We start from the raw sequence: 15,100 nt of genomic DNA, 5'->3' as shown, positions 1-15,100 counted from the left end.
TCTACACCTTGTTATCTCAGATTCTCCAGCATCTGCAGTTCCTACTATCTCTGAGACAACTTGGGAGATTTACCTTAGTAGGTATACATGAATGCAAAATATAAGGTAGAAACATTCTTAAACCTTGCACCAAGCCATTACAAAGCTTGTTGTTTCATTCTTAATAAGGACATTTGCCATATTGAACATAATTTGCTTTAGGATTTTGACAAATGTATTCCTTTGCTTTTACATTCCTACTGTATACACTCTGTAACTAGTGGTAGTGACTCTCTACTGTATAATCTCTACCAGCATTGCCCCAAGTATGCTAGTGTACTACAAAGACGTTTAAGAAATAATGCACTACTAGATAAGTGAAACTACAAGCCTAGTTCTGCTTTATATTAAGTTCAGCTGGACCAACTTCTTAGTTAAACCTCACTTTGCACCAAGCTGACATTGTATTGTATGCATTGGGAAACTTCAGTTCTTAAATTTGACTTCAATGGAATTGGACTGATGAACTGAATTGTATTGCATTGATCCTATTAGAATCAGCGTGCATCCAAACACCATTCATAGTATGATAATAGCAAGTCTGGTAAAATCTTTGAAAAGATCTAAAATCTGTATGCTGTATATTCCTGAGGAGGTGAATATGGGTGTAATTGCAACATTTAAAAGACATTTAGATAGGTACATGAATAGGAAAGGTTTGGAGGGATATGGGCCAGGACCGGGCAGGTTGGACTAGTTTAGTTTGGGATTATGTTCAGCATGGACCAGTTTGACCGAAGGGTCTGTTTCCATGCTGTGTGATTCTGAACCTATGTATGTATCTTATACTAAGGATACTTTTATTTGAAATGTGGTGAAATTCGACGTTCAGCAGTTCGGAGATGCCACATAAATAACACAAGAAAATTAGAATGACCTTCATTAGTATCCCAATCTAATATACTCCACCTTTTGCAGTCTCAGTTGTCCAAGCAGTTACTTCGCGTGAGTCAGTCTGTTCTCAATGCATAGATGAGTTTTCAAATGAAACCATTGACAGCTGCTGATTTTATTTTGTGGGAACTGTGCAAATGGAATGTTTTTGTCTGTCAAGGAAATGTTAATAACTAGGGTAAACCATGATGAAATGATTTATGTGCTAATCAAACAGTATTTGGAGTTAGGGGAGTGATTAGAATGACAGCTAATGAAAAATATTTTATTAAGTTGACATATTTTTAGCTTTCACAACTAATGTAGCTTTCATTTAATTGTAGATTGTAGATATTATAGAACAGACATCGATTTATTGCTTTCTCTATTCAATTTCATTCAACTTTGCAGAAACTGTACCAACGGTTTCCAAACCCAAAGAACCTCAAACTGTCATTAGCAAATCTAATGAGGAAATAATACAGACACTCGAGGTGAGAAATAGAATTGCATGTTTATTTTAGTAGCCAATCTGTGACTTAATGCTATATCTTAACAAATGAAATTAACATTATCAATTCAGTAACTTAGATTTTTGGAGACTAATGACATCAAAAGATGTGGAGAGAATGCCACTTTCCTTGCAGTGTGATGCGATGATCAGCCATGATCTAATTTGAATGGTGAAGCAGGCTTGATTAGATGAATGGCCATATATTCTTAATGAGTTTTCTTTTTATCTGATCTGTTTGTGACTGCAGTTGCAAACAATCATGACTTATTCTTTTATTCTTCCAGACAAGACCCTTACCACAACCATTCGTTTAAGGAAAACATCTTTTGTTATGACTGCATAGTCTATTCCTCTTAGTACAATGTTGTTTATTTTGAATTTGTCAACAGTATGATAAAGATAAAAATTGTTTCATAAGGTTATTTATCATTCCCTGCTTTATTCTATAACTCTTTAATATAACAGCTGATTCTGAACTTTATCTTGCCTGAAACCAAATTTCATCAAGTGACATCCTATCCACCCTCTGCATTCAAATGCGTCCCTCGGGTTTTCTGACTCCATTTAAAATGCATTGCCAGTTAATGTGCAAGTACTGACATTCCTGACTTAGATATTGCTCAGTAGCCATGTTCTTTCATTTAGTTTTCTTGCCATAACTGTTTTTCCTGCTAGCTCAACTTTTATTTGGCCAAATGAAAATGCCTCTGATACCACTTCCTAAAATTTCGACTTGAACCTTTTTTTTCCTCCTGACTTTTCTATAAACTTTGCCACTTCCCACTGATTCACATCCTCCTTATGTCTGTATATAATTTTTGAAAAGCCTGTCCTTTTGAAAATGTTGCAGTTTGCCCAAGAGCTTTTATTTTGTTTTCCTGCTTATGGACATTGTTAGCAAGACCAGTATTTATAAGACTATAAGGCTTTAAGTTATAGAGGCAGAATTAGGCTGTTCAGGCCCCTCAAGTCTGCTCCACCATTCGATCATGGCTGATATATTTCTAAACCCCATTGTCCTGTCTTCTCCCTGTAACTCTTAATCCCCCTACTGGTCAAGAAACTACATATCTCTGTCTTAAATACACTCAATGACTTGGCTGTCACAGAAGGCTGTGGCAATGAGTGCCACAGATTAACCACTCTCTGGCTGAAGAAATTCCTCCTCTTTTCAGTTCCAAAGTGTTGTCCCTTCATCCTGACACTATCCCTTCAGCTCCTAGTCTCCCCTACCAGGGCAATATCTTCTCCATGTTCACTCTATCCGAACCTCTCAGTATTCTGTAAGTTTCAGTGAGATGTCCTCTCTAAACTCCATTGAGTACAGATCCAGAGTCCTCAACCGCTCCTCGTATGACAAGTCTTTCATCCCCGGGATCATTTTTGTGAACCTTCTCTGGACCCCTTACAATGCCAGCACATCCATCCTTGGAAAAGGGGCCAAGAAATGCTCCCAGAATTCCAAATGTGGTCTGAGCAGAGCTTCATTTAGCCTCGGAAGTTTATGAAAGAATCAGAGAATCCCTACGGTGTGGAAGCAGGCCATTCTTTGGAGTCCACATTGACCCTCTGAAGAGCGACCCCACTTCCCGCACATCCCACCCTGTCCCTGTAGCCGTGCATTTCCTATGGCCAATCACTCAACCTGTACATCTTTGGACTGTGGGAGGAAACCCGAGCAACCAGAGGAAAGCCACATACACATGGGGAGAATATGAAAACTCCATACAGTCAACCAAAGCTGGCACTGTGAGGCAACAGTGCTAACCACTGAGCTGCCCCTTCATCTTTGCTGTTGTATTCTAGTCCTCTCAGGTTGGGAAAGGTAGGGTGTGGGATTAAAGGAGTAAATAACAGGTGGAGATGGAGCCCAGAGAGAGAGAACAGCAGTTGGGCAGTTAAAGGACTGGATAATGGTGAGCTGGGGAGAAAGATAAGCTACTAATGGGGACCATTCGTGTGTGAAAATGGGTTGGATATAATGAAAGCAGTCTTTGTGATGATGGGGTGTGGTGGTAGGTAAAGGACACAAGGTGGTCAGGCCCTAAAATTATTGAACTCATTAGTGAGTGCTGAAGGCTGCAGGGTTCCCAAGTGGAAAATAAGATGCTGTTCTTCGCTGAGCCTCACTGGAGCACTACAGCAAGCCTGAGGCACCAATGTAAAGGTAAATAAAGGTCAACATAGTGCACCTATGGATAGTTATTAATGCTTAGTAAAGATTTAGTTGAACATTGAAGCTTCTGTTTGCTTATAGATGTTCTGTTTAAATTCTGTACCATACATAATTGAATGTTATCTCTGTTATTTGAATGGAGGATGTGCTTTTTGTGGTCTTCTGTGTTGTTTGTACAAATGTAATCCGTATGGTTAAAGGATCCTGTCTTCTTGCTGCCTTATTGCATGGAATTTGCAATATTCTAGTACTATTACTACTTCTGGATTAACTGTTTTAACTCGTGAAGTGAGAAAAAGCAATATCCATTTGTACTAATGATGGTTGTTTTCTATAGGTCCTAGAGAAGAAGGATTCAGAACATAAATCTGATGAAGAAACTGAAGAGAAGGAGAAAGATAAAGGTGACGAAGAGGATGAAGCTGCAGAAGAAGAATATGATGAGGAAGAATGTGAAGAGGTCAGTACTTAGCATTTCAGCCATTGTTCAGAAGCAAGGCTGGCAAATTTATGACCTGTTAACATTTCTGCTATATATGTACCATGGATCAGAAAAGTACCCATTTGTACTTATTACTACCAAGTCTGGAGAGGTGAATAAAATCCTCTTTTTTTCCAGTACTGAGTTTGGCATTTCAGAGCAATGGCAAGATTTGTGGCTGAATCGGATGAGAGTCTCGGGAGGCTGATCTTGACTTCGGGAGCATCCCACCCCAATTCAGCTTTCTGTCTTGCCAAATCTTCCCAAAAAAAAAACACAACTCAGACTTGGCCCAAAAATGTAGCATTCAACCCTGAGTTTTTGAAATTTGTCAATAAATATATTTTTTTCTTCAATTCTATATGTACTTGATATAGTTGCATTATAACTATGAAGAACCAAGCCAGACAGACCCCCTCTGACAAATAAAACTGAGTTAGCTTTTTGGAAACTTACTGAGGAAAAAGTTCAAATATTCACTGAAAGTGATGTCCTGAAATTGATAACATACACACATATACTAACATATAAGCAAACCGAACAAAGCACAGGGTAAGGTAAGGTGGAATTGTAAAACAATTACAGTTCTCAGATGATGGATTTATACATTCTGATGTTGATCTAAAGATTCTGGTGGGTTTTGAAGCTCATCTGGTTCAGTTGGTCTCCTGAAGGTAGTGTAAGGAGTAGGTTTCCACATTTTACAAGATCTCTGTTCACAGGTAGTTTTCTATCACAGTTGATCACCTTTTGCAGAACCAAGTACTCTACTTCCGAAGAGTTCCTTTGTTACAAGATGTTACTCACTTCTGTAATGACAACAGAAGCTTATAATGATGGCCTCTCTGAGAAGATGGAGGAGAAGAAACCCTCTGTTTTTAACAAAATGGTTACAATAGTCCATCAATGCTCCTCTTAGCACTGCAAGTTTCAGTTTTCAGTCTTTGTTTAGCAATACCTATAGTAGTTTTGTGTTTTGGATTAGCTGTTTCAACTCCTCAAATATCTAAACGCAATGTCCACTTTTCTTGTAAAGAGCATAACTCCCTCTCCCACCCAAGGCATTTCAAGGTTTCTTTATGAGCTGTACACTGCAGATGATGACTTTCAATGTTTACATAATTACACTTGGCATATCCTTTTCAGGGTGTCCTCAACAATTTGTCATGTTAGTTAGATTATGTTTTGTAAATTCTCATTGACCTTGGCCATTTTAAACCATCCCACCTCCTTTTTAAGGGCTTTCTCTTGAACCAAAGTTCCAGGCTTTGAAGTTAATTGATTTTTAAGGATCAGTGGTCCATATTTTATAGCATCATGACAATTTGGAGATACAAAATAATAATTAATTGTCTATCACCTGTAACTTTATTTCATTATTGGCAACTACATGTTCACGATCATAAGATATTGAATGCAATTTTGTAGAAAGTAAACTGAAAAATGATTTTCACTGTTTTTAGGAAAATGACTACATTGCATCATACTTCGATGATGGAGATGCCTATGAAGCAAGTGATGATAATATGGATGAAGCTACATATTAGTTGTCTGCCGGATTATGCAATTAATGTATACTGTGAAAGTGTTCACCATTCCTGCAGGATTGTTCTGTGTGTCCTCAGGTCATTTGCAGGGTTTTGTTTTGCACATGTAAAGGAATTCAAATAAGAAATATTGTTTACAATGAAGATAAATGGGTTCCACTTTAGCCTCAATAAGCATACATCAGTTAGCGCTGGTCACTTTAGACTGGTTGATTGAAACAAATCCTGGTTTAAATGCACTTAGGTTGGTGGTCGCACTGGCGTTCATGTACCTATGCAAGTCTTGTAGCAAAGAGCAAGAGGAATGTGTCAAAGTATCTTCCCTGGTGGTAATTTACATGTCAGCAGTTTCAGATAATGATTATCGACAGGGATCATTATTTATTCTGAACTATAATATATTGTAAGTGAAAGTAGACTGGTTTATTGCATCTTTGGTGCTAAAATGTGTCAGTTCTTTCAACTGGTTCTGACTTAAACAAGCATAAAAAAGAATTCAAAGCAATGGGTTGGAATAATTTGATTTATACTGCCTGAATATTTAGGAGCACTTGTATTGTTCTCAGGCTTAAAATTGTTCTGAAGTTATTGTTATCATAATGAAATGCAAACATGTTTGCAAAAAAAAAATCAATTGCCTCCATTGCCCAGGCATGTAACCTACCTCTTTAAAATTATAATTGCACAAGTATATGTCCTTGGATACTTCAAGCCTCCAGATTAGTGTCACCTCTTCAATGTAATTGGTTTTATTCTTGTGTTTGTGCGTTATGGGGCATTGCTTGCTAGGCTAATATTTACTATTCATCCTCAATTGCCTTTGAGAACTGATGAGCTGCCTTCTTGAATTGCTGCAGTCCTTGGGATGTAGATAACTTCCTGTACTATCAGGCAAAATGTATAATGTTTAGTAACTTCTTTAAAAGAAAGAGGCAGACCAAGGTTGAATATGAATGTGATAACTCACTACCCTCCGAACTATTCTCATTGAAACAGCATTTAAAGATCATTTGTTTGTTTACAAAAACCGTGATGAATAGTATCCTATATGAATCCTATATGAATAGAAATTTAGGAAATGACATGGCAGATCATGAAATGTGGTCAATCTGTCCCATTGATCTTTCATAAAAAAAATTCCAGGCTCTTCAATACATCTTACCGGCTTATACTCAGTATGGCTGCCTTATTTCCTGCTGTGCCTCCAATGGCTGGGTACCCTTTGGCAATCAGAATTGTACATCATGCACTAAATATGGATGTATGAGAGCTGCCTCATCACCTCTTGTGAAGCCAATATGTGGTTAACTATTCCTATAGTTGTTACAGTGTTGTGTTTTGATTCAGTGAGCTGTCCACCAAATAATCAACTCTTCTCCTGTAGCCCAGAGTGATATAGCTTCTAATTACACTTTTTAATACCTTCTCCAAATTTTGTTTCCCACTTACCAACCTGACTAGCACTGATACTACTTGAGTGACCCCTTTGTTATTGCTGAACCTACATTCAAGAACATTGTTTTCTGATTTCACCAGCCTTTAGTCTAAATGCCTCAAATTCCATGCCTTGTGAGCAAGTGACACAATCAAAAGCTTTTCTGAAATCATAAAAGAACTTGGTTTTCGAGAAAAGACATGTGCCTTTCATGTTCTCAGGTCACCCCAAAGCATTTCGGTCGATGAATTGCTTCTGAATCATAATCTCTGTTGTTTTGTGAACAAAATCTGCAAGGTCCCTCAAAGAACATACAAGTAAATGAATAAATAAGCTATTTTAGTTTGGGTAAGAAATAAATATTTGTTCTGCACTAAAGTCCCTGCTAAAGTTATAAATTCATTTTTTTTTCATTCTGAACTTAATCATAAACCTTAACGTAATGTTGTCAAAGATTTGAAGATGTCCTGTGAACTCCTGGTTTTTACTTAACATCAGGACAGTATTTTGAATAGGAAAAAATAGACTTCAGTCAGTCTGCAGCCCTCTTCTATCATAATCTGCATATAATCAAGGAACATGTAGACAACTTTCTAAGTGGTCTGACTGGAAGGTCTAGAATTACCCTGACAGGTTATTAATGAACTAATGACTTGAAAATTAAAGTGTAATATTACCTTGCCTTTACATTTTTTTAATAGGTTTTGTTAGTCAATGAAAACCAGTAGTACCAGGGCTTATTTGCATTTGATTTTGTATATTTTTGTGCATAAATAAATGATTTGGTATTTGCTATAACGTATGCTAAATGTATGAAATTTCTGCAGATTTTTAAAGTTACATATTTATTTGATTTACTTTCTAATATCATTTTGTTTATGTGATGTAAACTTAACATACCATGTCATATTCTTAATTCCCAAAAGTGTCAATAAAGTGTTTGGTTATATCACACACATATTTTGTTGTTGATTGAAATCTCAATTCTTATTTTGAGATTTTTGTCTCACTATCAGAAGTTAACAAATCAGATTAACATAGCAACAGAAAAGCAAATTTATATTTTGTTACACTGAAATTTGTTAATTTGGTGGATTTTGGTCTTTTGCAAGAAATACCAATCGATCAAATTTTACAACACAGAATTTTGTCAGCCTAATGCATCTTTCTTGTCTCCTCAGAGAAGCTATACAACTGTCCCACTCCCTTGCTCCACTTGTTTCTCCCTTCCAGTATTATTGAATTCCTTGTGACAGTTCCTTTACAATTTCCTTTGTAATAGTAATACGTTTATTAAGATTAGGCACATGATGATTAAAAATCATGTTTAGAATTTTTTTCATCCTCTTCCTCCACTAAGCCCCTCCCAAACTTTTAAATGCCAAGGAGAAGAAAGAAACCTAGGATCAATAAGGGAAGAAGCTGGAAGCTTGCTTCTACTTTTCAAAAATTAATTCATGGGATGTGAATATTGCTGACAAGTTGGTATTTACTGCCTATCCTAGTTGCCCTTAAAAGCAGCGGTGAGCTGCATTCTTGAACAGTTAAAAGTCTGTGCAGTAAAGATACTTCTGCAATGCTGTTGGGTAGGGAGTTCCAGTATTTTGGTCCACAATCGAAGAAAGAATGTAATGTTTCCAAACCAGAATGGTGCGTGTGACTTGGAGTACAGGTAGTAGTATTCCCAAATGTCCGCAGTCCTCATCGTTTTTGGCAGTGGAAGTCATGATTTTGCGATAATGGTAAAGAAACCTAGCTGACATGCTGCAGTACATCTTGTGGGACAGTGTACCAATGGTAGAGACAATGATTGGGTGATGGACATGTTGCCAATTGAGCAAGTTGCTTCTTTTCCGAATGGTCTCAAACTTGACTGTTAAACACATCAGGCAAGTGAATAATGTTCTATCCTATTTATGACTAGTCTCATAGGTTGTGAACTGGTTTTAGCAGGTCAATTGGATTTAAAAAAAAAACTTGTTACTAAATCAGCACTTCTGACTGGGTTTTTGTAGTTACAGTGGATATGTAGTTGGCAACTGTTAAAATCTTACCCTTCTACATCTTAGGAACTTAATGGTAACGATGGAATGTCAGAGATGTTGTTACACTCTTGCTTGTCAGAGATGATCACTTCTTTTATATGTTGTAACTGTACCTGCATCTACTACTTCCTCTGGCAGTTCATTCCACACGTGAACCACCCTTTGTGTGAAAAAGTTACTCTTCAGGTCCCCTTTAGATCTTTCTCCCCTCACCTTAAAAATATGCCCCCTAGTTTTGAACTCCACCACCCTAGAGAAAAAAATCTTTGTTATTCACCTTATCCATGCCCCTCATGATTTTATAAACCTATATAAGGTAACCCCTCAACCTCCACTGGAAAAAGTCCCATCCTCTCCTTTATAACTTAAACCTTCTAGCCTGGCAACATCCTGGAAAATCTTTTCTGCACCTTCTCCAATTCAGTAATAGCAAGGTGACCAGAACTGTACACAGTACTCCAAAAGTGGCCTTACCAATGTCCTGTACGACCTGAACATGATGTCTCAACTCCTATACCTAATGGTCTGAGCAATGAAGGCAAGCATGCTAAATGCCTTCTTAACCACCCTGTCTACCTGTGACCCCAACTTTCAAGGAACTAGGTACCTGAACCCCTAGGTCTCTCTGTTTGACAATACTACCCAGTATGGCCCCTACCATTTACTGTATAAGACCTGCTGTTGTTTGCCTTACCAAAATGCAAGACTTCACATTTATCCAAAGTAAATTCCATCTACCACTCCTCAGCCTATTGACCCAATTGATTAAAATCCCTTTGCAATCTTAGATAACCTTCACTGTTGACTACACAACCAATTTTGGTGTTATCTGCAAACTTACAAACCATTCCTCCTAAGTTCTCATCCAAATCATTTATATAACTGACAAACACCAGTAGACCCAGCACTGGTCCCTGCAGAACACCATTGGTCACAGGCTTCCAATCCAAAAAACAATCCACCACCATCCTCTGTTTCCTACGTCAAACTAAGTTTGTATCCAATTGACAAACTCACCCTGAATACCATGCGATCTAACTTTACTAATCATTCTACCATGTGAACCTGGTCAAAGGTTTTACTAAAGTCCATGTACTCAACATCTAGCGCTCTGCCCTCATCAATCTTTTTGGTTATATCCTCAAAAACTTAATCAAGTTTGGTACACACGATTTTCCTCGCACAAAGCTATGCTGACTATCCTAAATCAGTCCATGCCTCTGCAAATGCATATAAATCCTATCCCTCAGAATTCCCTTCAACAACTTACCCACCACTGATGTCACCCTCACAGGTCCATAGTTACCAGGCTTCTCCTTACAATCTTTAAATACAGGCATAACATTAGCCATTCTCCAGTCCTCTGACACCTCACCTAGGGCTATAATGATACAAATATCTCTGCTAGGGGACCCTGCAATTTCTTCCCTAACGTCCCACAACGTCCTGGGATACTCTTGATCAAGTCCTGGAGATTTATCCACTTTTTTTTAAGGCCTCCACCACCACCTTCTCTGTGATGTGGACTGTTTTCAAGACATCAGTATTTATTTCCCTGAGTTCCCCAGCCTCCATGTCTTTCTCCACAGTAAAAAGATTTGCAGATAACACCAAAATTGGTTATCTAAGATTGCAAAGGGATTTTAATCAATTGGGTCAATAGGCTGAGGAGTGGCAGATGGAATTTACTTTGTATAAATGTGAAGTCTTGCATTTTGGTAAGGCAAACAAAATATTCATTTAGTATCTCTCCCATCTCCTGTGGTTCCACATACAGATGACTTTGTTGATCTTTACGGAGTCCTATTCTCTCCTGAATTGCTTTAATGTACATGTAGAATCTCTTTGGATTATCCTTAACCTTATCTGCCAAGGCTATCTCTTCTCTTGCCTGCCTTTCTATCCTTCCTATAGCATTTAATCCGAGAACACTGAGCTGTCAGTATTTTCCCTCCATCAGCCATGTTCCTGTAATAGTTATGATGTTGCAGTCCCATGTTCCTATACATGCCCTGAGTTCATCTGCTTTACCTGTATGACCCTTTGCATTAAAATTCTTCAGTTACCTTGTTCTCTGACTTGCTCTTGCTTGCCTTGTGTAATTAACATGTTCTCTTTAGCTTCAGAACCATCCTCAACTGCTCTCTATTCTGTTTCGAAGTTGGTTAGAGTATTTGTGGATTGCAAGGCAGGATGTTAGAATTTGTTGTTTGAAAATGATAGGGGGAAAAGAGTGTGGTCCCTTTTAAAAGATTGACCCTTCATCAGAGGGTCTAGGCCCAAAACGTCAGCCTTTCTGCTCCTATGATGCTGCTTAGCCTGCTGTGTTCATCCATCTCTGCACCTTCTTGTCTCGGATTCTCCAGCATCTGCAGTTCCTACTATCTCAGGTGCATACATGACTCCTGAAATTGAAACATTTACATCAGGGGCTCTGTGGTTACTAACCCAGGCAGTAGTTTGTTCAGGCAACCACTTTGAATATCAGCCAACTGACGTAAACCAGGCACTTTCAGACTGAAAACCAATTAAATTTAAATCTAATGGTTTTGACAACATAGGACCAATCCTACTGTAAGAAACTGATAGGTCATCAAGGGTATAAAAGAAGAGGGCATTTGAAGATCGGTATGAGAGCAACTGTCATCTGCTAGAGTTAACAACCCTTCAGCTCTAAAGAGAAAATCACTGACTCTCACGGAATTCTCTAAGCTCACAGAATAACCATCATCTAACTAAAAGTATCACGGCACTCTTAGCGTATATTCCTGACACAAGAATTCGACGGAGAAAGGTGTTCCTGACTGAGGATCAGCAGAGAGAGCACACAGCATTCCAGAATATGTAACCTAGCTATAATTTCAAGAAATTAAGTTTGTTTTAAATTTTGGTTTATGTAAGTGGGATCTGCATTTATTGGAACAGCATACCATTGGAGTTTTGTTTTATGGGGGAATGGTTAGTGATTAAGAGAGAATTGTTCGGTTTGTTAGTAGTTCTGTTAATTTGTTCACTGTTAAAGTTAGATAGATAAATTGTTAATTGTTGATTTATTGAGCGAGTAAAAGGATTTCATTTCAGTTAACCACTCCTTTCTAACAGATTAGGGGATGAGAGACAGATTATACCACTTTTCACACTTTGTTTTTAAAAACAGATTTTGAGGAGAGGTGAGCCTTTCTGGGTGTTTCCGTTACCTCCGCTTTGTAACAGATTGGAGGCTCATGTCCAGGATCTGGCCGGTTCGTGTATGGGATCCGAATGGATTTGGACAAACTTGAACAGATTTGGGTACGAAAGGTCCCAGCAGATTTAAACAGATTTGGGGATGAGTGTCCTAGATCTTTAACTAAAATTTAGGTGAGAGGTGGAAAATCTGTTTAATTTCGATTACTTGTGGTTGGTTAAATCAAAAGTGGGGTAAATGGCTTTTAACATTGCTAAAGAGGTTCTGGGGTTTGAAGATGCTTCCCAAATTTGCCAAGAAAGTTTAAAAAGACAGAGGAAGGATATACTTTTAGACTTAGCAAACAGGCTAGAATTGGGTTTAATTAGTGATAAGAGGAAAGCTGAAATTGTAATAGAGTTGGTCAAGCATTTAGGTGTATCAGAGAAACAGGCAAGTGCAGTGAAGTTAGAGAAAATTAAATTGAAAATTAGACAACTGGAGTTAGAAAGGAGAAAGGGAACTGAAACGGTTTGAATTACGGTTACAAGCAGAGGAAAGACAAAAGGAAAAAGAGAGGAAAGGGAGAGAGTTTGAAATTCAGAAGTTACAAATTAAACAGAAAAGCCAATTTAAAAGGATGGAGATGAAGATAGAAGATAGGCTTAGTGAGGAGGAGAGTGATGATGAGCAAACCCATTATAGCCAAAGACGTGGTAGGGCTATATACAAATATGTCAAAACATTACCAAAACTCAATGAAAAAGATGTAGAAGCCTTTTTCATTTCCTTTGAGAAATTGGCTAAACAGATGAATTGGCCAGAGATTGTGTGGGTAATGTTAATTCAGACGAAGTTGGTAGGCAGAGCGAGTGAGGTGTTTGCAGCACTGTCAGACAATGTGTCAGGAGACTATGAAGAAGTAAAATAGGCTATTTTGAGTGCCAACAAATTTGTACCAGAAGCATATAGACAACAGTTCAGAAATATAACGAAGGAACCAGTCAGACTTATGTCGAATTTGAAAGAATTAAACATAGCAACTTTGATAGATGGATGAGAGCATTAAAGATAGAAAAGCCATATGGAGGATCTGAGAGAGATTATTCTACTGGAGTTCAAAAACTCACTTCCAGAAATGATACAAACTCATGTTGAGGAACAGCAAATTAAAACAGCGAGAAGAGCTGCAGAGATAGCAGAAGAATACGCGTTAGTGCATAAATTGAAATCTAACTTCTGACAGCAATTTCATTCCGTGAGGGATAGAAACTGGGAAAGAAGGAGATCTTTCAATAAAAAAACAAAAAGTAGATCACACTGGGAACAATGTAGCACTTTTTTTTTCCTTTATTCATTCATGGGATAAGGGCTGGTTAGGCAGCATTTACTGCCCATCCCTAATTGCCGAGAGGGCAGTTAGGAGTCAACCACATTGCTGTGGGTCTGGAGTCACATGTAGGCCAGACCAGGTAAGGATGACAGTTTCCTTCCCTAAAAGACATTAGTGAACCAGATGGGTTTTTCCTGACAATCGGCAATGTATTCACAGTCATCATTAGATTCTTAATTCCAGATATTTATTGAATTCAAATTCCAACATCTGCCATGGCACGATTTGAACCGGGTCCCCAGAACATTATCTGGGTCTCTCGATTAACAGTCCAGCGATAGTACCACTAGGCCATCACCTCCCTGTATGAAATGTGAAAAAAGAAACCCAAGAGGGTGGAAGAGAGGTTAAAGACCTCAGGTGTTTTCACTGTAATAAACTGGTGGTTTAAGAAAGGCACTGGGAAAATGTATTTTCACTGCAATAAGGTGGGACACACGAAGTCACAGTGCTGGTAGATTAAGAGAGGCACTGGGAAAAAGGATGTGGTAAAAGAGGCTAAACCAATGGGATTCATTGAGGTAGTGAAGGAAATCCCAAGAGAAGTAGAGGAGCTGCAGGAATGTGCTATATTCTATTTTATTCTATATTACAGAGATCTAAAAGAAGAGGTTCTGAAGAAGGGTCTAGGCCTGAAACGTCAGCCTTCCTGCTCCTATGATGCTGCTTGGCCTGCTGTGTTCATCCAGCTCTACACCTTGTTATCTCAGGTTCTAAATACAGTATTTTTCTCCCCCCTAAAAAAAATACTACCTTCCCTTACCCACAGTTTTTAGTTTTAAGCATACAAAAGAAAATAATTAATATTTAATTTTTTAAAGCTCACTTCATTCTTCTTCCCAAATGCATTATTTCATACCTTCTAATATGAGCCTTATCAACAGTTTAGCATCCTCAAGTTTGCTAATTTCCAAGTTCTACAATGCCTGTAACTTCTGAAATTATCACCTTTATCCAGGTCATTAGTCGATTCTAACAAGTGATCCGACTAATGGTCCTGCTATTCAATTTTAGGTCCAAACCTTAGTAATGATATATTGGCCTTAAATGAGGCACAGTATAGGTTCACCAGTTACAGTAGGGCTTAAAGGTCTAAAACAATGTGGCAACTGACCTACTCATCATGATCCAAATGGTGGGGGATTTCCAGAATCAGAAGGCATAATCTGTAAATGTAAAGGTCAGCCATTCAGAAATAAAAGTTTGCAAGCTCAAAGGGTAATAGTGCTAGATAGTTCAGCTGAGCGGGGCAGGTTACAGGATTTTTTTTTTCTCTCTCTGCAAGTTAGACATACTCCCACTGACCCTGCAAACTGGCATGTTAATGACAGTAGTGCTAGTGAGTGAGACCAATGCTAAGAATGTTGAGGCTAGTTTGTTTACTCATTGTTTATTCCAAGCTAAATATAAGTGAGAAATACATTATGCATA

General features: G+C 38.1%; 1 long non-coding RNA gene across 1 annotated transcript; it reads left to right on the top strand.

The window, feature by feature from the left end:
- Nucleotides 1–1,320: 1,320 nt before the first annotated feature.
- On the top strand, nt 1,321–7,888 carry LOC109911488. The gene is made up of 3 exons (XR_007261751.1): nt 1,321–1,406; nt 3,940–4,062; nt 5,547–7,888. It is a non-coding gene; the product is annotated as an uncharacterized LOC109911488 (long non-coding RNA).
- Nucleotides 7,889–15,100: the final 7,212 nt, after the last annotated feature.

This window comes from Rhincodon typus, chromosome 3 (genome assembly GCF_021869965.1).
Source record: "Rhincodon typus isolate 14 chromosome 3, sRhiTyp1.1, whole genome shotgun sequence".
In the NCBI taxonomy this organism is placed as follows: domain Eukaryota; kingdom Metazoa; phylum Chordata; class Chondrichthyes; order Orectolobiformes; family Rhincodontidae; genus Rhincodon; species Rhincodon typus.
This window is presented reverse-complemented; position numbering and strand designations above follow the sequence as displayed.